The 23992-nt window shown below is 38.7% G+C and overlaps 1 non-coding gene across 1 annotated transcript; it reads right to left on the minus strand.

Moving 5' to 3' along the window:
- Positions 1-23480: 23480 nt before the first annotated feature.
- Positions 23481-23587, minus strand: LOC131247496 (small nucleolar RNA R71). Its single transcript, XR_009171786.1, has one exon. It is a non-coding gene; the product is annotated as a small nucleolar RNA R71 (small nucleolar RNA).
- Positions 23588-23992: the final 405 nt, after the last annotated feature.

The following is a 23992-nucleotide window of genomic DNA, read 5'->3' on the forward strand; positions in this document are numbered from 1 at the left end:
TGTAGAGATTCCTTCAAAATTCGCAACGCGTGGCGTTTCTTCAGAATGACGCGGACCACATCTCCTGGCCTAGGTATCGGTTCGATGCGCGAGTCACGGCATTAGAACCGCGATGACGACATGGTCGCTAGGATATAAGTTCGGATCGTGCCAACCTTGGTATGCAGGACTCAGCTTAGAATTGTGCACAAACATCGGATACAGGTCGAGGGTTGCCGAATTCAATCAGGAGGACCGTGGAAGCCTACGGAACGGTACAAATTAGGATACGGGTCTTACATCAAGGTTGAGGTTTTCATGCCTTAAGGGTCGAGGTTGTCAAGTTAGAGGTTGTCATGTGTTAAGAGTTGAGGTTTTCATGTGTTAAGGGTCGAGAATATCATTTGTTCATTGCCTTCACTACTAAAAATGGATTAAAGGCTATGGATTAAATCCGTAACGAAAGAATATGTTCTAATGGTCGAGGTTGTGCTTGTATGTTATAAGGGTCGAGGTCATGGTTGTAATGTAGCAAGGGTCGAGGTTGTCATGTTATATGGGTGGAGGTCATGGTTGTAATATGGTAAGAGTCGATGTTGTTATGTTATAAGGGTCGAGGTCATGGTTATACGTTATAAGGGTCGAGGTCGTGGTTGTAATATGGTAATGGTCGAGGTTGTAATGTTATAAGGGTCGAGATTTTCATTTGTTCATTGCCTTCACTACTAAAAATGGATCAAAGGCTATGGATTAATCTGTAGCAAAAGAATATATTATAATGGTTGAGGTTGTGGTTGTAATGTGGTAAGGGCTGAGGTTGTCATGTTATAAGGGTCGAGGTCATGGTTGTAATGTGGTAATGGTCGAGGTTGTCATGTTATAAGGGTCGAGGTCGTAGTTGTAATGTGGTAAGGGTCGCGGTTGTCATGTTATGAGGGTCAAGGTCATGGTTATATGTTATAAGGGTTGAGGTCATGGTTGTAATGTGGTAAGGGTCAAAGTTGTCATGTGTTAAGAGTCAAGGTCGTGGTTGTAATGTAATAAGGGTCGAGGTTGTCATGTTATAAGGGTTGTGGGTTCTGCCGTGGGTTATGTGTCGAATCCACTTGGTCCATTGGATTTAGAATTTAATTTAATGTCATAGGCAAAAAAATGAATTACATCAAAAAATTCTCTAGCCCCAAAAGGTTTTCAATGGTAGGTTTTCAATCTCACTGCTTTCTATGGTGTGGTCCACATGAGCCTTTGATATGCCTCATTTTTTGGGCTCATTCCCTAAAATGATCTTTCAAAATGGATGGACGATGTGGATAAAATATATATATCATAGTGGGCCCCACAGGACCATCCATCTCTAGATAGGTTCGGTTACCCGATCCACATCACGTCACATTACATTAATGTGGATTTTGAGAGAAGCTTTTTCAAGGTAGTTTATACCACTGTAAGCTATGTTGGGTCCACCATGATGTTTGTGGAAAATCCACTCCATCTATTCATTTTGGAAGATAATGTCTGGAAATGAGACAAAAAATTAGACAAATTTGAAACTCAGGTGGACCACATGACTAGAAATAGTGAAAAGGAATTGCCTACCATTCAAACTTTTCTAGGCTCCACTGTGATGTTTATATTCAATCTAAACTGTTCATAAAATGGTCTAAATGCTCATAATATCCTTACCATGGGGATGGATTGAAAGAATAAAAATATTACCCTGATCTAAAGCTTCTTCATCCCCATGAATGTTTCAACTATGGGCGTACGATCTTTATTATTTTCTATTGTGTGGCCCATTTGAGCTTTGGATATACCTCATTTTTGGGCTCATTTCATAAAATGATTTGACAAAACATATAAGCGATGTGGATTTCTCACAAACACCATAGTGGGCCCCACAATGTTTACCCATCTGAATCCCTCCCGCAGTTGTCACATGCTGGCTCAACTCAAAAGGCAACCAGGGGTAATTTCGTCCCGACTTTTTTTTAAAAAAAGGTGTCAGGTGACTTTGTAGGACATTTTCTTAATCCTTTTAATATTCGGGGGCATATGGGATTACTACAATGCTTTTTTGGTCAAAATCCCTTAAAATACCCAAAATACTAGCATTGATAGCGACCATCAACTAGTGATTTGATGGAATGGATTCTTTTAATAAAAACTAGCATCAATCTCAACCGTTAACTCACAATTTGATGGAATGAATCACACTTAAAAAATATAAAAAAATTTCCCCAGAGAACCACAAAAACCCATGGGATGACGGATCTAATCAATCATGGATCGGAATCTTGAACATAAATTGTGGAACAACGGATCCGATCAATCATGAATCGAAATCTTGACCACAGACCATAGGATGATAGACTCGATTGGTTGCAAATTGAAATCCTGACCACCATCCGTGGAAAGATTTGCATCATCCATAAAAGCTGGAGTTGATCACAGCCAACCTTCCAGACCAGTTCAAAAATAATTAAATTTGATTACCCAGTGAGACGATAGAACCGATCAACCACTCTAATCAGACTCTTGATCACCACTACTAATCATACTTGCATTAAATAAACTATCCCCAGCAGATCTCAGTCTCGATTGCGACAACCAAAATCCAAGCAATAAAATACAACATCTTCAAAATTCATAAATCCGTAGCAAAATCAATCCCCATCACAACCAACATGCCCACTAGCCCCCTGTATATTTTCAACAAAAACCAACTTACTTGAGGACCAGTAGGCATCTCCAGTGGAGATGAACAATAAGCTGACTCATTTCAAAATCATCTTGCAATAAAAACTCCCACGGAGTATCACTCCCTAGAGTGGGGTGACTTTCAGAATCACAATATATTTACATAATAAGGCGTTAGACTTCTGAGGCACTAAGAGATCTTCCATATTTCTGGGTGGGAGTCAGCGCAAAATAAAATAAGATCCGATGTCTTACGGTTTCCCTGGAGATTATCAGATCCAAATGCACATCAAAGTACGATCAGACTGAACTCCAGTGTCAGCTCCATTATATCAAATGTTAATGCCCTGAAAAGACGATAGGACAAGACTAATAAAGAGAAATCATCCAAACGACAAAAAAGACAAATTGTAAACTAAGTGTCAAAACCAGAAGATTGCATGGAAAGAGGTCACTCACACATACTTAGGTGTGGATGCTTACAGAATTTGATCGAGTCCAAGTTGGCATAGTGAGTTACCCGTAAGGTCGTAGAAAGTGCATGACTTTTAACCACTTTGATGATAAAATAAAAAAAGTACTCTTAGGGGTGATCTGAGAAGCAGCAGACAATCCAGTACCGGGTCAGTATCCTCATAAGGCAGTAGAAAGTGCAGGGGCTCTGCTATACCTTTTTGATGTTATTACCGATCAGGAGTGAAAGGGCTACGATTGGTGGCCCATGCAGGGATAGTCGCAATGTCTTCCTCAAGCCCTCATGACATGTGCGAGTTATCTATTTTCAAGCAACCAACTGACACAGACACAAAGGAAGGCAATAAGTCCAGATCGCAATTCATGACTGACTAACAAGGGTAGGGTGTCCACTTGCTTTGGCATTCTGTTACACACAACCTCTACGAAAGGGGGGCGTATGTAGACACCGCACCACAGGCTGATAAGCTGATTGAGTTTGAACTGATTGATGGACAATCGAACCCCAATCATAAACCTTAACACTAGAAGCCTAAATCCTAGGAACCCCAGTCCTAAGCCCTCAACTCAGCCCATTCAACCCAGTTAACCTAGGCAGCCTAACCTTAAACCCTATGAACCTAAAATCCTAGAGCCTTAAGTCAGCTCGATGAGTTAACGCATCGAGTCAACTCACCCGATCAGCCTACCCAACCCTAAACCTAGTCAACTCACCTAGTTAATCTCGAAACCAAGCTTGAACCCAAACCCAAAGCCAAGTCTAATCAGAGAAATTGTCGAAACTTTAAAGCAACAACCCTCACAGCAAAGCCTCCACATATTTGAAGGATGTTGCTTGCCACAGCAGAAAGTCCAAGTGGAGACCGGTGGTAGCCAAGTAGTTACCGACCATGTGGCACTCCCCCTCTTTGGGGCAAAATCCCTCAAGCATGTGGAACTCTTTTTTTTTTCCAACCTTAGGTATGCAGTTGAAGTGCATTTACTCTAATACCCTTCTCCTTACACAAAAATTACCCTTTCACTACCTTATCCACCTCATGAGATGATGCCATGTGGAAATCTCTAATCCCAGCCATTCAACCATGTTTTTCCCCTAGGACCACCAAGAATTACTAAAAAATTGGTTGGGAGACTATAAATACCCCATTCCCTTCTCATTTTAGGTATTCCCTTTCATCAGAGACACCTCTTCTCATTTCAGAGAGCATACCCATTAAAAAGCATCCCTCCACCAAGGAGAGTGAGAGTGAGAGAGAGCCCAACCCTAGTCTAGCCTAGCCTAGCTAAAGTCTGAGCCTCATGAGCCACCTAAGTTCAAATCTGAGTCATCAATATAGCCTTGCAACACTACCGTTCATCTAGCAATTTAAGCTTCTATCAGTTTCATCAAACCCAAGCATTAACATCGTGTAAAATTCATTTCCCTCTCAACCCCCTGCTCCTCATACACATTGGTATCATAATGCATTTTTCACTATTTTCTCACATCTGACTGGAATGCATATGCTCTGTGGTTTGCCAATATAATCAGATCTTTCCCATCAAAAACCTTAGTCAATTAGCCATTGTCGTTTTAGTATATACACTAAATTCCATCACTTTCCATCGTATCTGACTAGTGGGCGTATGCATTAAGACCTACCGATATAATCACAGCATGTCCAGCAAAAACCTTGGCCGGTTGGATGTTGTTTTGTTATAAGTATCCATACTACATCATAAGCCTCCCATACATAGACCCTGCATTTAATTGTTTCGAACGTATGTTATGCAGCTTGCCGATGTAATCGGATTATGCCCATTATAAATTCGGATCAATTAATCACTATTATCATTGTATTACATTACATTTTCTACATGCGAGAACTATCATTATTCTACAGAAATTAGTCAGATCTTTTAAAGTAAAGATATATCGTACGTCTGTACAGGCATAGTGGGTGCCAACACCTTCCATCTTTGTAATCACGTCCCTTAGAATCTTTGGAACATAAACTCACGAGTTATTTTAGGGTTAAGGATCTTCGGGTTCTTAATCTTAAGCATTTCTACAGGGTCTAACTGACTATAAAATCCTAATAATTAGTTAGTGGCAACTCTGGTAAAATATTATACCCTCTTATCTCATCACAAAAGCCCTCAAATGAGGCAATCAGTGGAAAGAAGATAGGAGATCTTTTGTACCCTCATGAAATCCACCATCCAGCATCCACATGGTTGCAAGTGTTGATAATTGATGTCTTAAATCTGTCAGCATAGTTCGATGACATCGAAGTCAGTCGATGCCACCGAGTTCTTTTAGGATTTTCAGCCCCAGTCGCTAGACTGTTTTTGTCATTTTTTGATGACATCGAAGCTAGTTCGATACTATCAAGTTTTTTCAGGATTTTCAACCCCGGTCGCTAGACTGTATTTGTCATTTTTCGATGACATCGAAGCTAGTTCGATGCCATCGAAGGTTTACGCAGATTCGTTTGTGGAAATGCAGATTCTGCGATTTTTGTTTCCTATTCCAGTTCTACTTGTTTCTAAAGCTATATAAAGGGTTGTATACAGAACTAGCAGTGACTCTAAGGGAATTCTAAGGTATTCTAAGGTTTCTAAAAGGGTTCTAGGGTTTTAAGGGGTGGAGAAAAGGAAAGGTTTAAGGATTGCTCAAGCTGGGTAAGTTCTCTATCTTTGTAATCTCTTCTTTCATAGTGGAATTCTGTCGCTTTGTGTCGTGATTTTTTCCTGCAAGGGTTTTCCACATTAAATCTTTGTGTTCTTCTTTGGTTTGTTTGGTACTTTTGGATTTCTATCTTAGATCCATCTCTGTGTAATTCAGAAGCACAAATCCCAACAGTAAGTACAATCCTAATGACAGACGAGAATCATTAATGGAGAAGGTGACTCGTAGAATCTTAGTGACGGACGAGTTTCATTGATGGAGAAGATGTGGTGGTGAAGAGAGTAGGGGTTGCTCGTAGAGATGGAGCAAGTGTTGCTCGAAGCAAACGGTGCCCTTAGGAAAAGGGCTCGATTTGGACAGGGAAGAGAGCAAAGGTTTCTTGTAAGAAAGGAATTTCTTACAAGAATAAATAAGAAAGGAATTTCAAATTTCTTATTGATATTTTTTATAAATACATTAGGAGATATTTATAAATATTAAGAGAAGGGGAGTTGTGTTGTAATACAACTCTTAATTAATAAAGCACAACTGTTATATTCTCTGCATGAATGCAAAATACATTCAAATCCCTCAAATACACATCCTCCTCTATCTGTTTCCTTGATTGGCTGCAAAAAAAAAAATGGATATTATAGAATCTAATAGATAAGATATTATAGAATTTAATAGATAAGATGTTATATAATCTAATAGATGTTCTAATAATATAGATCCTAAATTAGAGGATTTCAAAATTGTATATATGTGTATGGTAGTAATACAGAAAATTCATACAAGTTTTCTATATTTTACAAACTTTGTAACTAATATTATAGAAAAATAGTGTATAACACAATTATTTACCAGAGAAGAGTATCATAATCATATACAAACATCAACTTTTGAAATTGTTTACGGTAAACCCACCCAATCCTAAAAAATTGAGTGAAGTAGGCCAGACCCACAAATTATTTAAAACCAAATATTCAATATGAATGTTCTGATACATCCTTGATTAGGTGGGCTGCACATGAGCAAATAAATAAATAAATATTTAGAAAAAATGAAAACCCAAGTCTACATGCAACATGCATGTGTTGCCTAACCTTCGATTGGAACATAATATACTTATATAGAATGGAACACATGAACAGACGAAGCTGAATATTCTGACTAAAATGGCCTAAGCCCAAGCCTAACCTGAAATTTTGATTAGGCCATACATGCCCGACCCAACCCAGCCCACAGGTCAAGCTCGCAAGTCATGATCGGTTCAAAGCTGGGCTGGATCCGCCGGAACTCGTGGCACCTGTAGAGATTGGGATAGTTAGGATTCTTTTATAACACTGATTTTTAAACAATCAGCAATTTAAGACAGGCGCCATTAATTAGATTGCTCAAATAGCTGATTGGCTGTATGTTCTGGATATGAACTTAACTGTTGCATGGACAACTGATCGGTTATCATCCCCTCCCATCGGTTTGTTTCAACTTTATAAGGACGCCGATGAATGGACCACCCAGATTGATGGATTGGACAACTCAAATCTGTGTTAGATTTGATGGACGGCCACGATTGGTCACTCAGTCAATCTAAGTTTCCAGGTTCAACTAGAAGCATGCATGATACTTCATGGTTGCAACCTTTGCACGGTGAAATCTTCGGCTGCGAGATGTATCATATGCATTTCTTTGTCAATGTACTACGGGAGCAGATTTCGTGATTCCACATCATTCTGAACTAGTGGCACACATGAATGAGATCAAAACCGTCCATTTCATGGTTCCAACGGTGAATGGGCCATGGTCCAAATATCACATTGTTTGGATAATTTTAGCGATTTGGCAGCGTAGTAATAAATCCTAAAACAATACCAGCAGCTGCTTCTATATATTAACCAAGCGAAGGCCCAGTTATTAGAAGGTTAAAAGAGTCTAAAACCGGTTGGGCCAATGGACGGCTGACTCCATAGAATATCTCGTTTGAATTATGTGAAACATGTGTGTCACGAAAATGTTGTGCTCCCTTGGTAGGAAATCCACTACTTTTGTCCAACATGTACCATTCGAAGGGCATGCGTGTGAAGCATCACACTCAGCCCGACCATAAATTATTATTATTATTTTTTTCTTTTTGGGGAGCTATTTTATGCTCCAACACCACGTGACTCTTGCTACGCAGGCTCTCGGCAATTATACCCACGGTCAATTTCGGAACACAATCTTGCTGAGTCTTGGTTCCAAGGACTCGGATTGCGTCCTACCCGGCAGTCTCCTGCTGAGAACGGGTAGGAGCTTTGGGTGGCCACCCTGTTGTATGGGTTTTATCCACTCTCCCTCTATTTTTCTTTATCATTTCAGGGCATTTTTCTAAAACTGGGGCAGATCCAAATCTCAAGTGGACCACACCACAGGTAGCAGTGGTGATAATGATTCTCACCATTGAAACTTTTTTAGAGCTCCCTGTGATATTTATTTGCCATACAACCTATCTATAAAGTTAAACAGACCTCAATGAAGAGAGAACTAGCAGCTCGTTCCAAAACTTTTGTGGTCATCGGATGAGTTTTCATTGGTAAGAGTTTAATAGCCATTGATAGGCTTACCCGTCTCTTGTATTTAACTCATTTTTAGATTATATCCTTTATATCCTGAATTGACATGGAAAATATCCTGAATTTTTATGAAAAAATGTATGGACAGTGTGGATATAATACGTTACATTAGGATGGCCACTCAAAGCTCCTGCCCGTTCCCGGCTGGAGACCGGCGGGGTAGCAGGCAATCTCCGTTTAGTTCCAAATGCAGATAGTTTAAACAGACCTTATCTGTCATTCTTTAGACATTGTTTCTTGAACCATGACATGATTTTGACAGTTGATTCGATTCACTTGTATGCCCAAGTAAGTGCCCGCATGTCACCATCATATCCTGCTAGAGTATGAAACCTTATCGCGTGACATAGTATGTTAACTTTCTCGTGAACTTGTTTATGTATTACTATTATTTATATATTTTAACACTCTGATCATAGCTCAAGTGGTAGGCTGAACACTGAGGTCTTGGGATCGATCCTGAGGGTGGCTAACGGTGAAGTGTGAATTGACACTGAGGTGTACTAACAAGCTAACCAGAAAATATATTGGGACACGGATTGCCCGCTGCCGCAGCCACTAGCGAGGTGTCTACGGTACAGCACTCTGTGGACCCCATCATAATATATGTTTTATCCATGCCGTTCATCTATTTCTTCATATCATTTTAGGCAAATGAGATAAAAAATGAAGTAAATCCAAATCTTAAGTGGACCACACCAAAAGAAAATAGTGGTCATTGAACGCCCACCATTGAAAACTTAATAGGGTCCACTAATGTTTATTTTCCATCCAACCTATTGATTAGGTCACACAGACCTAGATGAAGGGAAAATGCAGACATCAGCTTCATTTTAAAACTTTTGTGGCCCTCAGAGAGTTTTTAATGGTGGCCATTTAATCGTCACTATTTTTTATGGTATGGTCCACGTTAGATTTGGATCTGCCTCATTTTTTGGCTCCTGGAAAAATGGATAGATCAGTGTGATAAAAACACATACATCATGGTGGGACCCACGCAGATCGTAACCTTTTCCTTGTCCGATTTGTAAGTTTGGTGGAAAATCCCACCACCAAAGAGGGGACAAGGTTCGGCCACTGATTCACTAGCGGCTTACTATTGGACGGTGCTTTGTAGGTGCAACCATAATGTATGCATTTTATCCAGGCTGCCCATATATTTTTACAGATGATTTGAGTAAATGATACTAAAAGTGAGAAAGATTAAAATATTATTTAGATCACATCATAGGTAAAAGCGATTGAATGCCCACCATTAAAAACTTCGTGGCAGCCGCAAAAGTTTCTTATCAAACTGATATTTGTGTTTTCCTTTCATCCATGTATTTGTGACCAAATCAACAGGTTGGATGGAAAATAAATATTGTAATAGTCATAGGTAGTTTTCAATGGTAAGCATTTAAATACCACTTTTTTCCTGTGGTGTAGTTCACCTGAGACTTGGATCTATTTCGTTTTTGGACTTATGCCCTAAAATAATAATCCTAAATTTATGAACGGCTTGGATAAAACATATACATTATTTTGAGTCCACAGAGTACCATCTAGTAGCAACCTTGCTACTGACAGTGTCAATACGAATTCAGCATCCTAGAGGCCGGCAATAAAATGAAGATCAGCTGGGATAAATTTGGAATAATCTACTTGATATGTGGGCCAGCATTTGGATGGAGGGTACGCTGAAGTGGATCGCCTGCACACATTACAATAAGGCACACGTGTGTGGAATATGTGTTATGAGCTCTACTTTGACCATGCCTTTACCCAATGTGCACCTATGCCTTCCCTGAAGTGGATTAGCCTGATTTTTTTGTTGTGCGATAAGCGCCAAGGTGGGGCCTACCTTATCAGTAGCTTAGATGGATCTTAGATAGATCTCGTGTGCCACGCGTAGTTGAGAAAGTAAATCAAATTAAAATGTCCAAATTATATATGTATCAAAAATTAAAAATTAAAAGAAGTTTGCTTATTTGATTATTCGAACATTGGATTGGTGGACACTTAGTGGACGATTAGAAATGAATAATATCCAAAGATCATATTTCAACGAACAAATATCCACAAATGAGAAGTTAGGATTCCTTAGCCAATTTGATTTTTGTGACTGTGACTCACCCACAGTGAGCCCACAATTTTGTTGGTTAATTGCAATTAATGCGTTTCATACATACAGTTTTAAATGCCTGCGTATCAAGCTTCAAATCCTGCCAGAGTACCGAATAACTCCGCTGAAATTAATGTGCAGAAAAATAAATAGTTAAAAGATAATGCTTTTAAGCCGTTGACTTTTGCTGAATAACGTGTCACTATAAACATAATGGAGTGGAAATTTGTTCAGTGCTCATGCGCATGCACTGTTTTATTGTGGTGGGCCAATGAGAATACAATGGATGTAATTTTCAATCTTATCTCATTCTATTACATTTCATGTGAGTCATAGATGATGTTTTTTTGGAGGGGTTAACACGTTAGTACACACATTTATGGAAAATGTTTTGATTAAAAAATATTTTTAATAAAAAATTATATATAAATATATATAAAAGAAGTTTGTAAAAATTTTTTTTTTTTTTTTTTTTTTTTTTTTTTTTTTTTTTTTTTTTTTTGGGAATAGTCTCATATCGGAAAGGAGATAAGAAAATTGTCTTAATAGGTAAGGTGTTGAGTACCATACCATTTGCTTGGTGAATCCAATGAGTAGAGCACGGGATCGAGCTCGATGCGAGGGAGTGGACATGTGAAGCTGTACTGGAGCACTTTGCACTTGCTTGTGTCACAGAAGGATTGCTCCCTCATGACATTACGTGAACCGGCGCGAGATGGGTGTGAATTGCAGTGCGACAATGGCTAAGAGATATGGGTCAGGCAGCTGGAGTGTTGTGGGTAAGAGGTCTGAGAGAGACCTGTCTACCTTATATACGAGCTAAAACTAGCCGTTTAAGAGGCTTGGTGTAACTGCTTATGCAATAATAAATCATACTATGCAGAAACTACTGCATGTGGCTAGCCACTAAGTCTAAACGACTAGCATACGGTTAATTTTTTCGCATACAAAATGGTTAGTTTCTCACCAACAATCAAAAACAATCATTTGGAGTTATGACTATAGAGAAAAACATCCAGCTACCTTAGCCTATTTAAACAGAGCTTGGATGGTTCATTTCGCCAACCACTCAAATCACTGTCTCATATGAACCAATAAAGTTCAAGAGTTATCTGATCAAGCCAACAAGGTTTAATACGTACCTTAGTCAGCAAGTCTTTAAGAAACAGACTAGTGTAGTAGTCTAAGCCAGCAATTTCTCTCTGATTTAGATTTTTTCTTTAAGTTTTTTAATTTGCCAGCAAACTGTATACACAGAGTTTCATTAATGGTTTCTTTATGCTTGCTGAACGCAGAATCACTAACACACACCCCACTTGGAAATCGATACCAAGACCTCAGTGTTGAAATGAGGTTATTTTCGTTCAACCTACCACTTGATCTATGGATTTGTGTGGGTCACAAATAATTTTGTGTGGCTACATAATTGCTTCCAACATGTATAATTTTATGTCTGTTCTTAAAATTGCCAAGACATTTTTGGAAAGCTATTGACATGCCATGCATCCAAATAAAATTTCATGAAAAAGCGATGTTTCAAAAAATTAAATATTAATATGAAGTTAAATTTTACTAATTTATTTATTTTTATTTTATTACTTTTTTGTTTTCATAGATTTTAAAAAGGCTAGTTACAAAATAAATTTTGAATAGTTTTGAACTTCTTACTATTTTAAGTTTATTATTTTGATTGTTTGTTCTTTCAAATGGAGTCACTAAGGATAGGGATTGAGTACTACCTCCATTAGGACTTAGCTACAGATGGATGGTCTTGTCAAGAGCTTTGTGGGATTATCTGTAAGAACTCTATGTGGTGGGCCTTATTGATCAACGGTCCGGATTGTCCTATCGGTTGGACTAAGTGATTAAGTAAACTAGTGGGCCCCACTTCAGGTGATTCGCTGCGCAACTCTGATTGTGTAGCAGTGTGTATTAGGGCTGGAATGCTATAGCTGTCTTACGTAGACAGCTATTTGAGTTGAACTAAGATACAACGATGTGGAGCGTGTGAGAGAGAGTTGTGATGGGTTTCAAACTCTCATCTCCACAGACTCTATATAAGAGATTGTTGGGTCCTCGATCCAATACTACGACAGAAGCCGAATTCCCATCTACTATTATGTATAAGGGTGTGAAGGAAAGAAAGACTACAGCAGAGGTTTTTGGTATTCTTATCTGGTATCCATGGCGTCTCAGTTAGGTAAGCCATCTGAACCCTAGATCCCCATGTCTTGTGCACAGCAGATCTCTGAGATTTCTGCATCCAGATTATCTCACAGTTGGTATTAGAGACATTGTGCAAAGGCATGGATGAGTGTATTCAGCTATAATAGATTCAATTCGATCATCAAGGTTTTCCAAATCAGAACCCATATCAGCAATCAGCAGATTCAAAATTCGAATCCCATATCTGCAATTAGGGATTTTGATATTTGAATTCCATATCTAGAGATTGGGGATTTCGAACCCTTAATTAATATGGGAATTTTGAAATCTAGAAATCCTAAATCCAGATAGCAATTAGGGTTTCCAAAATCCCAAATCAAATATTAGGGATTTTTTACTCCCTGAATTCAGATGCAGTCACAAATTAGGGATTTTGAATTCAAACTCCTTATCCAGTTATATTAGGAATTTTGAATTAGAATCCCCAAATCCAGATTCAGTAATTAGGGTTTTCCAATCAAAACCCACATCCGATTAGGGAATTCGGATTCAAATCCCCAAATTCAACAATTAGGGATTGTGATTCCTAAATTGGAATTGGGTATTTTGTACCCTTACCTTCATCATCAGTGATACACTATCCATCTTCGACAGCATCCTTAACCGGTCACCAACCGCGCTTCTCCTTCGCTGCAGCCTTGGATTCCGGCCATCCTTAACAATATCGCCAGCTTGGCTTCCATGGATGTCTAGGGTACTGTAATCGTGTAGGAGGTCGTGGCGGCGATCTTCCTTCTTGATAGGAGAGGCCATATACTTCATCTTCATCACCACTAACGCCTCCATCTCTCTCTGCGGCAGCCATCATCGTTGCATGGAGAGGGTCTTGTGGCAGATGGTGGCAGCAGAGCTCTCGCAAGAGCTTTCTCCAGCAACAGTTCTCAGACAGTCGAAAATGATTGAATTTCAGAAGGTTTTAGGTCGTGATAGACCTTATATGAGGTCGGGTCTCTCAGACTCGATTTCATTAATTCAGGTTTTCAGGACCCGATTTCATTAATACGGGTTCCCTTTTTCAGCTGGGCCTGACGCTCGTTCCAGGGCCCATTTTGAGCTATGCTTCCAACTAATTTTGTATTGGGCCTGACACCTGTTCTAGGCTCATTACATGTACTATGAGACATTTGATCAGGTTTCTTTTATAACCAGTGGGCCTCATCAGAATATTTTAGCATGGATGTAGATTGGGCCCATTTAATTGGACCACATGTTTCACATTAAATTCAGATCTCAACTGGGCGCACTAATATTTTAGGGACCTATTTAGATCCGTTAACCTGATCTGAGTCGTTAGTTTGGATTAAAATGAGTATATAATCTAGAAACATTCACTTGATAGACAAATATTAGGATAAAGAACTATCCACAAGTATCAGATCTAACACGTCCATCTAATGGACATAAATGTTAGGATCTACGCATCAAATTTTGTGGATCGTTCCATACTATTCATCCATCGTGTGAGTACTATAGACTAGACTTACTATACTCATTGATAATGACCAGATAATATAGAGTCTTGACTTGGCCCAACTGTAGGCCCACTACCCATCCTTAAAGGTCTTATATAGACCATTGGATTATAGAGAGCGAAACATATTTGTCCGTTTCTATTAAAAGTTTCTCTATCTTCCAATGATCAATATTGACCATCTTGTGGGCCGTATCAAACTAATTTAAGTATAATTCATTGATGCATGATTATAATTGCAATCCTAAGTCTATATTTTTAGTGTTGGATTCAGTTGTATTAGCCACCATAGTAACCTCAATCGATGAAAATTCTACAAGTACAGACTTGTAACATTGAGATAAGGAGGATTGTATACAGTTGTGTTCACATTGTCATGCATACGGTAACGAAAACACAGACGATTACCGTTTGGCAATCACATGAACGGGTGAAGTAAATAGTGTTAATGATGTAAAGCTGAAAGACTCACCTCACCCACAGGTGTTGAGTGTCTCAGTTTTATATAATTGACATCACTTAGCTTCATGTTCAGGAGGATCACTAGCATATTATTATTACCTCCCATAGGAAAATGATGTAACAGATTCTCACCAGGATGTGATGGTTGGGCCCATCTTCATCTTGGATGATTTAGTTGATGTCTCCCTTAGTAACTGAATTGATTATTTTTGCCTGATATTTGTTTACATTCATAGAATTACTTTGTGAAATAATGAACTAATGTGAGTATATGTGTATCTCTTAAATTTCAGTCGTAATTCCAACTAATACGCATCAAGTCTCTGCCCTAAATGGGTCTAATTATGCTCAATGGAAGAACGTCGTTGAAGTTGTACTGGGCTGCCTTCAATTAGATCTTGCCCCGATAACACCAGAATCACCAAAATCATCTGACAATGCCACTGAAGCAGAATATAATCGATAAGAGGCATGGTTTAGATCAAATGATACATGCCTGAAAGTCATAAAGTATTCGATTTCTAAATCTATGAAGGGTGCCATGCCTGAAACAGATAAGGCTAAAGCTTTCCTGACTGAAATGGAAAAAAGGTTCAAGAAATATGATAAGTCTAAAGTGGACATTCTTTTGAATAAATTGACTCGCTCATCCTACGACGGAAAAGACAATATCCGTGAATACATTATAGTGCAGATCGAGGTTGTTTCTAAGATTCGTTCTCTAGGGCTTGTACTCATTGATGATCAACTGGTTCATTTGATCATAAACAACCTACCTCCCCAATTCGACACGTTCCTGGTAAACTATAACACTCTGAAGGACATGTGGACATTGGATGAACTTATCACTCAATGCGTCCAAGAAGAAGACAGTATCAGGTAGATGGTCAAAGTTCAAAATGCTAATATGGTGACCTCAGGTCATGGGCATGGGCAAGGCAATAAAGGTAAAAGGAAAAGGAAACAAGGTTCTAATAATGGATTCTCTGGTCCTCCATTTGAAAACCATGAGAATCAATCTGGAAATGGATCTAAACGCAAACGGGTTAAAGGCAAACTGTGTTTCTTTTGTAAAAAGATGGGTTATATAAAGAAAGACTGCGAAGGGTTTAAAATTTGGCTCATAAAGAAAGGTAATCATTCTGTTCTTGTCTATTTTGAATCTAATCTGACCGATGTGTCAGTGGATTCTTGGTGGATAGATACAGGAACTACTATTTACATATGCACTTCTATATAGGAATTATTACAGGCCAGGCCACCAACTGATGTAGAGCGCTCACTATACGTAGGCAATGGTGTCAAGGTTGACGTGGAGGCAATAAGAGTCTATATGCTTAAGTTGAAGTCTGGTTATTTTTTGGATTTAGTAGATACATTTTGTGTGTCGTCTATAAGACTCAATTTAGTTTTAATTTTCTATTTGGATAAGTTGGGATATTCATTCCACTTTGAGAATAAAAGCTTTAGTATTTACTTTAATTCGATTAAAGTTGGAACTGACTCTATAGTAAACAACTTATACTAATTAGACTTGATTGCCTCTCACATCTACAATATTAATACCTTTCATGGAAATAAAGTGGGATTCAAGCGAAGGCTAGACTATGAGAATTCCTCCATGCTGTGGCACAGGCGGTTGTGCCATATATCTCGTGAGAGATTAGACAGACTTGTGCGAGAATGAATTTTGCATTCTCTAGTCTTTTCTGACTATAAAGTATGCATTGATTGCATAAAAGGAAAACATATTAGAACTAGAAAGAAAGGTATAACCAGGAGTGTAGGTCTATTAGAGGTGATACATATAGATATTTGTGGACCATTCCGTATAGTTTCATAGGGTGGACACAAATATTTTATTACCTTTATAGATGATTACTCTCGTTTTGGGTACTTATACCTTATCAATGAGAAATCAGATGCCCTAGATGCTTTTAAAATCTATTAGGCTGAAATTGAAAATCAACTCGATAAGAGGATTAAAGTTGTCAGATCTGACCGTGGTGGTGAATACTATGATAGATATGACAAATCAAGACGCAACCCAGGGCCATTCGCTAAATACCTGCAGGATTGTGGCATTATCGCCCAGTACACTATGCCTGGTACTCCAGAGTAGAATGGTGTGGCTGAGAGGCGTAATCGCACCCTTATGGATATGGTGCGAAGCATGATTAGTACTTCGACATTACCAAAATCACTGTGGGGTGATGCGATCAAAACCACAGTTCATATACTAAACAGGGTCCCCAGCAAAGCAGTAAGTAAAACTCCTTTTGAGTTGTGGAATGGGAGAAAACCAAGTCTCTGATTCTACATGTTTGGGGTTGTCCTGCTGAGGCCAAAATTTATAACCCGTATGAAAAGAAGCTTGATCCTAGAACCGTAAATTGTTTCTTCATAGGATATCCAGAAAGACCAAAGGCTATCGATTCTACTTCCATCCCACTCTATCAAGATTGTTGAGACTGAGAATGCCAGATTCATTGAGGACACTGAAAACAATGGGAGCACGAGCATTAGAAATTTTGTATTTGAGAAACAAAAGACTGTGACCCCAGTCATAGTCACTTCAGATCACGTGGATATTAATGATGCAGATGATCCTGCAGTCACTGCAGAACATTACGAAGAACCTCATATACAAACCACTGATGAGGAAAATCAAGATCAGACCCAACAAGCTGAACCATTGAGAAGATCTAAAACAGAGAAGGCCTGTAAATCGTGACAATTACAATGTATACTTACAGGAGCACGACTTTGACATAGGGGTGGAAAAGAAAGTGTCGATCCTTTACACAAGTTAAAGAAAGTGTTGATTATTCTCATTGGTTTGATGCCATGAAAGATCAGTTGAAATCCAAGAGGAACAATAAAGTATGAGATCTTGTAGATTTACCCACTGGAATAAGGCCGATTGGTTGTAAATGGATATTTAAAACCAAGAGGGACTCCAAGGGTAATGTCAAAAGATATAAAGCCAGACTTATTGCCAAGGGTTTTAACCAACGTGAGGGCATTGACTTTAAGGAGACTTTCTCACCAGTATCTAAGAAAGAATCATTCAGGATTATAATGGCTCTTGTAGCTCATATGGATTTAGAGTTACATTAGATGGATGTAAAGACTGCATTTCTCAATGGGGATCTGCATAAGAATGTGTACATGTTGCAGCCTGAAGGTTTTGTAGCTAATAGCTCAGAACATTTGATTTGCAAACTAAAGAAATCCATCTATGAATTGAAATAGGCATTGCAATAGTGGTACCTAAAGTTTCATGAAGTAATTTCTCCATATGGCGTTGTAGAAACATTGCAGATGAATGTATCTACATTAAAATCAGTGGGAGTAAGTTCGTTATGATGATTTTGTATGTTGATGATATTCTGTTGGCTAGTAGTGATACCGGGATGTTGAGCGACACCAAGAAATTCTTATCTCAAAAATTTGAAATGAAAGATCGTGGTGAAGCTTCTTACGTCATCGGCATTGATATTCGCCGTGACAGATCACTTGGACTACTCAGCCTGTCACAGAGGGCTTATATTACTAGAGTACTCGAAAGGTATGACATGCAAAATTGTGCTTCCGGATAGTCGCCCATTGTGAAGGGCGACAAATTTGGCCTATTTCAGTGTCTAAAGAATGATTTGGAAAAGAATCGAATGAAAGAATTTTTGTACGCATCAGTAGTATGGAGCATCATGTATGCTCAAGTCTGTATGCGACCGGACATTGCCTTTGTCACTGGAATGTTTGGAAGATACATATCTAACCCAGGAATACAACATTGGATAGCTATAAAGAAAGTATTATGGTATCTATAGAGAACGAAGGATCTCATACTCACATACAGAAGATATGATCGATTGAAGTTGATTGGATACTCAGACGCAGATTTTGCTGGCTGCATTGACACTAAGAAGTCCACCTCAGGATACATCTTCATGATGGATGAAGGAACTGTGTCTTGGAAAAGCGTGAAATAGTCCACCACAGTCTCGTCCACCATGGAAGCTGAACTGATTGCATGCCACGAGGCATCTAATCAGGCACTATGGTTACAAAGTTTCTTCTTATGTTTGCAGGTACTGGAGCATATCCTGAAACCCTTAAGAATATTTTGCGATAATTCAGTTGCTATTTCTTTCTCTAGTAACAATAAGCATTCATAAAAGTCGAGGCATATTGACATCAAATATCTTGTTGTAAAGGAAAGAATTCAGAATCATCAAGTGTCTATGAAATTTATCAACACTAAGCAGATGATTGCAGATCCGCTCACTAAAGGGCTCCCTATCACACCATTTCAGGAGCATGTGACATGCATGGGAGTCATTGATCCCACAGATGTTTTTAGTTAGTGGGAGTTGAGCGTACTTTGATTTTTGCAGACATTTAGAGATCTCATTTTTGTACAGTTTATTTTTGGATAATTTTGATATAAAAATTTATTTCTACTTCTCTATATATATGCACAAATTTTAAATAAGTAGAACTACAGTAGTGTCTCGTTGGAAACATTTAAAAGCTTAAGGATCTCTTAAGGATAGGCACATATCATCACACTAAAGTGTGTAATCTTTATACCACGTTTCCTAGTTCCTCATCTATGTCGTTAAGATTGAAAGTACTAGTGATCATGCTTAGCTTCACTTCGCCTAAATTAAATGTTGTGATGACTACCGTGTTTCGATACTGACAGTCTTGATGGACCAGATTGAATAGCATTACTCATATTGTTTAACTATTTCATTGGTTAACCATTTGGATGTTCTCTTAAAATCAAACCTTGTTTTCAACGTTACTCTATATGATAATCATTGACATTGCTCAATAAGGCCTAAGTGGGAGGATGTAAGAAATCTATGTGGTTGGCCGTATTGATCAACGGTCCGGATTATCCTATCAGTTGGACTAAGTGATTGAGTAAACCAATGGGCCCCACTTCAGGTGATTCGCTATGCAACTTTGATTGCACAGCGGTGCGTATTAGGGCTAGAATGCTATAACTGTCTTACGCAAATAACTATTTGAGTTGAACTAGGATACAACGATGTGGAGCGTGGGGGAGAGAGTTGTGATGGGTTTCAAACTCTCATCTTAACTGACTCTATATAAGAGATTGCTGGGTCCCCGATCCAACACTATGACAGAAGCCGAATTCCCATCTACTATTTTGTATAAGGGTGTGTGTTGAGGATCAAATATTGCATATCAGACCCCAGTTGTTGCCTGGATTTACGAACATGGTACTGCTTAACGGTTTATTTTAATTGTGTTTGTGATGCAAGGAAAATTGATGAGCATGGATTTAAAAGGGTTCTAAAGGTATGGATTTGACACTTTGGCATCACCAAGGCAGTCGACGGGACTCCATGGGATCAAGATTGAGGATTTACACACCAGAGATCAGAGAAATTCCAGCCACTCACTTCAAACAGGCCTGAAAGACGTCCATAATATAAGATCATAGGGTTCCCACCATCTTATCGGCTCCAAACTTTATATATGGCCTGATGATCATGAACTAACCGTACACGTCAAATTTCAGCCATTGGATCCCTCTGGAAGTGGCCCAACGGATAGATCAGCCCATAAATCAGTGATTAGGGGCCTGCCTGGTATCTGAAAATGCTTCAATTTTGTTCTCAACGCCTTAAATGGAGTGACACAGCAAATGGACGAAGCAGATGTCTCACGAACATCACAGTGGACCCTACATGTACAGTGCGTGTACATAGTGTACATGCATCGGCCGTGCACCGGACGGTCAGCCCGGTCAAAGACGGGCAGACACGTCTTCTTCTTCCGCAGCAACAGCGGACGGACGCTGTCTGTCCATTTTTCATCAGTGGGCCCCACTCGCTCCCCAGAACATTGATCTGGACCGTACATTCATTCCATAGGATGGCCAAAACCAACTCCTAGGTGGCAAAACTGCAGAAGAAAGCGTGGATCGGATTCCAATCATCCAAACAGAGGTCGGACGGTCGTATGATCAATCACGTAGGCCACACCGAATACAAACAGAAACTAGTCATTTCCTACTGATTTTTCGTCATGAATCCAGTGGACGGACTGGATTTCACCGCTGATGCTGACCATGGGCCCACCGATCTTCGCAGCGCAAGGACCGTGCGCAGGCTCTGCGTCCGCAAAAACCGACCGCAGTGGGCCACTGTGCGATCAAGGAGATGATCAGATCGATGATCCGATCCGTCCAGAAGATGCAGAGGGGGGTCCTAATCCCATTCATGAAGTCAAACCAGATATCTGGAGCCGTCAGCCATCACATTTCCAAGCCAACACCGGTCAGTTTTCAAGGATTCTGCGACCTGCGTTCGTGACTACGTAAATAGACTTGCGCAAGGAGTTTCAAAGGGGATTGCTGTGCATACAACCGACTCCAGCCAGGCCTCTCCACCACTCCTAGCAAACTATAAAAAGAAGAGAGAAGAAGGGTAAGATGGAAAAATTACAGGGAATCGGATCAGAAGCTGGGAGCTCGGCTTGGGTGCTTGAACAGGTGGATGTCAGATAGAGAGTTTTATTCTTTTTCTTCCTACTATTTTTATTTTGTTTATTTTAAGAGATCTAGTCCATTCATGAGGGGCTAAACCTCTTAGCTGAGGCTAAGACGGGAAGCTTGTGGCGTGATGGGACTGACTCTATGCCTTTGATTTATGCTAGACTGACTGATGTTGATTTTAGTTCAACTAAAAGGAATACTTTCAGTTTTTTTAATGGTTTGTTGTGACTGAAATTACAATAGATTTGTGATGGCTTTGAGTATTTCTCCCTCCTTTTGATGTTTATGACGTCAGGAAGCCCTGCTGTTCACCATCATCTCATGGGCATGGTTGGATGACGTTATCCTTCTTAACCTTCATACATTGTTGAGTGGTTGGTAATTAGTTTAATTCTGTTGTTTGCTTTGCCTCCTGGGCATGGTTTGATGATAGAATCCATTCTAATTCATATACCTTTCATCTCTTTAAAACTATATTAAAAGAAGTTCAGTTTAATTTTCATGGTGATGGCATAAGATCTCCCTGATCTCTACAAGTGGATCCTCTGAATCCCTAGTTTTCCTTCCCTGAATTGTTTAATTTTTAGATAATTATTCCACAATTATTCCTTAAATTCTATTTGATATAGATTACAACTTAGTCTAGTTCTAGTTCTACTTAGTTTCAGATAACGTACAGGTATCAGCCCCTTGGGATTCGACCTCGGTCTTACCGAGTTTATTACTATATCACAACCCTATACTTGGAGAGTGAACAAGTTTTTGGCGCCGTTGCCGGGGATTGACGGTTACAATTCTTTGAAATTAATTAGTTTTAGAATTAGTTTGAGATTAGGATTTTACTAACTTTAGTTTTGGATTTTTATTACTATTTGATTTTTAGAACTAACTTATTTCTTGTTTTGTAGGATCCTAACATAAACTTCTAAATTGGTAATCCTTTGCTAATTCATCTACTTTTTCTATTTTTTTTTTAGAATTAGGGTTTGAATTTTAGAAATTTTCTAATTCTAATATTGTCCTATTTTAGGAAATAGTTTATTTTCAGAAACTTTCCTCTTTTATTTTTAGAAACTAGGTTAGTTATTTCCCTTTTTTAGAAATTTTTTCTAATTTTAGAAACTAATTCTTCCTTCTTTTATTTTATTTAGAAACTTTCTAATTTTAGGCTTACATTTTCTATTTTAGAAACTTTCTAATTCTGGAACTTTCCTTTTTAGAAACTAACTTTCTATCTTTATTTTTAGTAACTTTCTAATTTTAACTCTTTTAGAATCTAACTTTGTTTCCTAATTTATTTTTAGAAATTTTCTACTTGTAGAATTTCTGTTTAGAAACTAACTTTCCTATTGTGTAGGCTTTTAAGATAGAAATTTCTAATTTAGTAAGCGTTCTCTCTACTTTCTATTTTTCAGTTCTCTTTTAGTAATTTACTTTCTAGTTTAGAACTTTCCTAATTTATTTTAGAAATTTCCACTTTCTTTTAGGAATTTCTTCTTTTAGAAACTAGTTTACTTATATCTTTCTTTTTTAGGATTTTCTAAACCTTCTCTTCAGAAACTGACTTGTTTGTTTTCTTTTGTAGGTTTTTAACTTAGGGACTCCAATTTGGTAACTTCTTTCCAACCCTCCCTTTCTTTCTAGAGTTTTTTTTTTCCTTTCTTAGGATTAGGTTTCCGAATTTGATTGAGGGCTACGAGTGTTTCATGCCCAAGTGGGCCCGTGACAACACTCGACGTCTCTTGACTGAAGGAGGATTGGTTGAGGGGTTGACTATCCATCGCAGGACTAGACACCACTCAAAATCCCCTGAGTTAATTGAAGTGATGGCTAAAAACCAACCTCTTCTACCCCAACCTAGGGTGGAGGACATTCAGGATGAGAATGAGGTGCATCAAGCACCCCCGCCACGTACTTTACGAGATTATTTACAACCAGCGGGGGTGAGTACGCCCTCATGCATGATTTTTTCTGAAAATACAGGATATATGGACATCAAGCCAGGGGTTATCCAACTCCTTCCTAAGTTCCATGGGCTTGAATATGAAGAACCATATCTACATTTGAAAGAGTTTGATAAGATCATAGCCACTTTATATTTTCAAAATGTGTCTGAGGACACAGTTAGGCTGAGACTCTTTCCTTTTTCCTTGAAGGAGAAGGCGAAGACGTAGTTATATTCACTGCGTCCTAGATCCATTAGCACATGGAATGATATGCAAAGGGAATTTATAAAGAAATTCTTTCCACATCATAAAATGATTACCCTTAGAAAAGTAATCATGAACTTCACCCAAAAGGAGGATGAAACATTTTACCAATGTTGGGAAAGGTTCAAGGATTTGGTCAGTCCATGCCCACAACACGGCTTTGAAACGTGGCGCATCACAAATTTTTTCTATGATGGACTGACATTTTTCATACGCCAAATGGTCGAGACAATGTGTAATGGAGAATTCATTAATAAAAATGTTGACGAGATATGGGATTACCTTGATAGTCTTGCTGAAAAAACACAATCATGGGACTATTACCCAAAATCGAACACCACGTCTAGGCCGACTCAATCGAAGGAGAAAGGTGGATTGTATCTCTTGAAAGAAGAGGATGATCTCAAGTATAAAGTGACTATGCTCATAAGAAAAGTTGAGGCCATGGAAGGAAAGAATGATAAGGTTAATGAAAGTGTTTGCGGCATATGTGATTGCAACATTCATACAACTGAAAATTGTCCTACGATACCCGCCTTTCGAGAAGTGTTGAATGAACAATCCAA

The sequence above is a fragment of the Magnolia sinica genome, chromosome 5 (genome assembly GCF_029962835.1).
Source record: "Magnolia sinica isolate HGM2019 chromosome 5, MsV1, whole genome shotgun sequence".
NCBI lineage: Eukaryota > Viridiplantae > Streptophyta > Magnoliopsida > Magnoliales > Magnoliaceae > Magnolia > Magnolia sinica.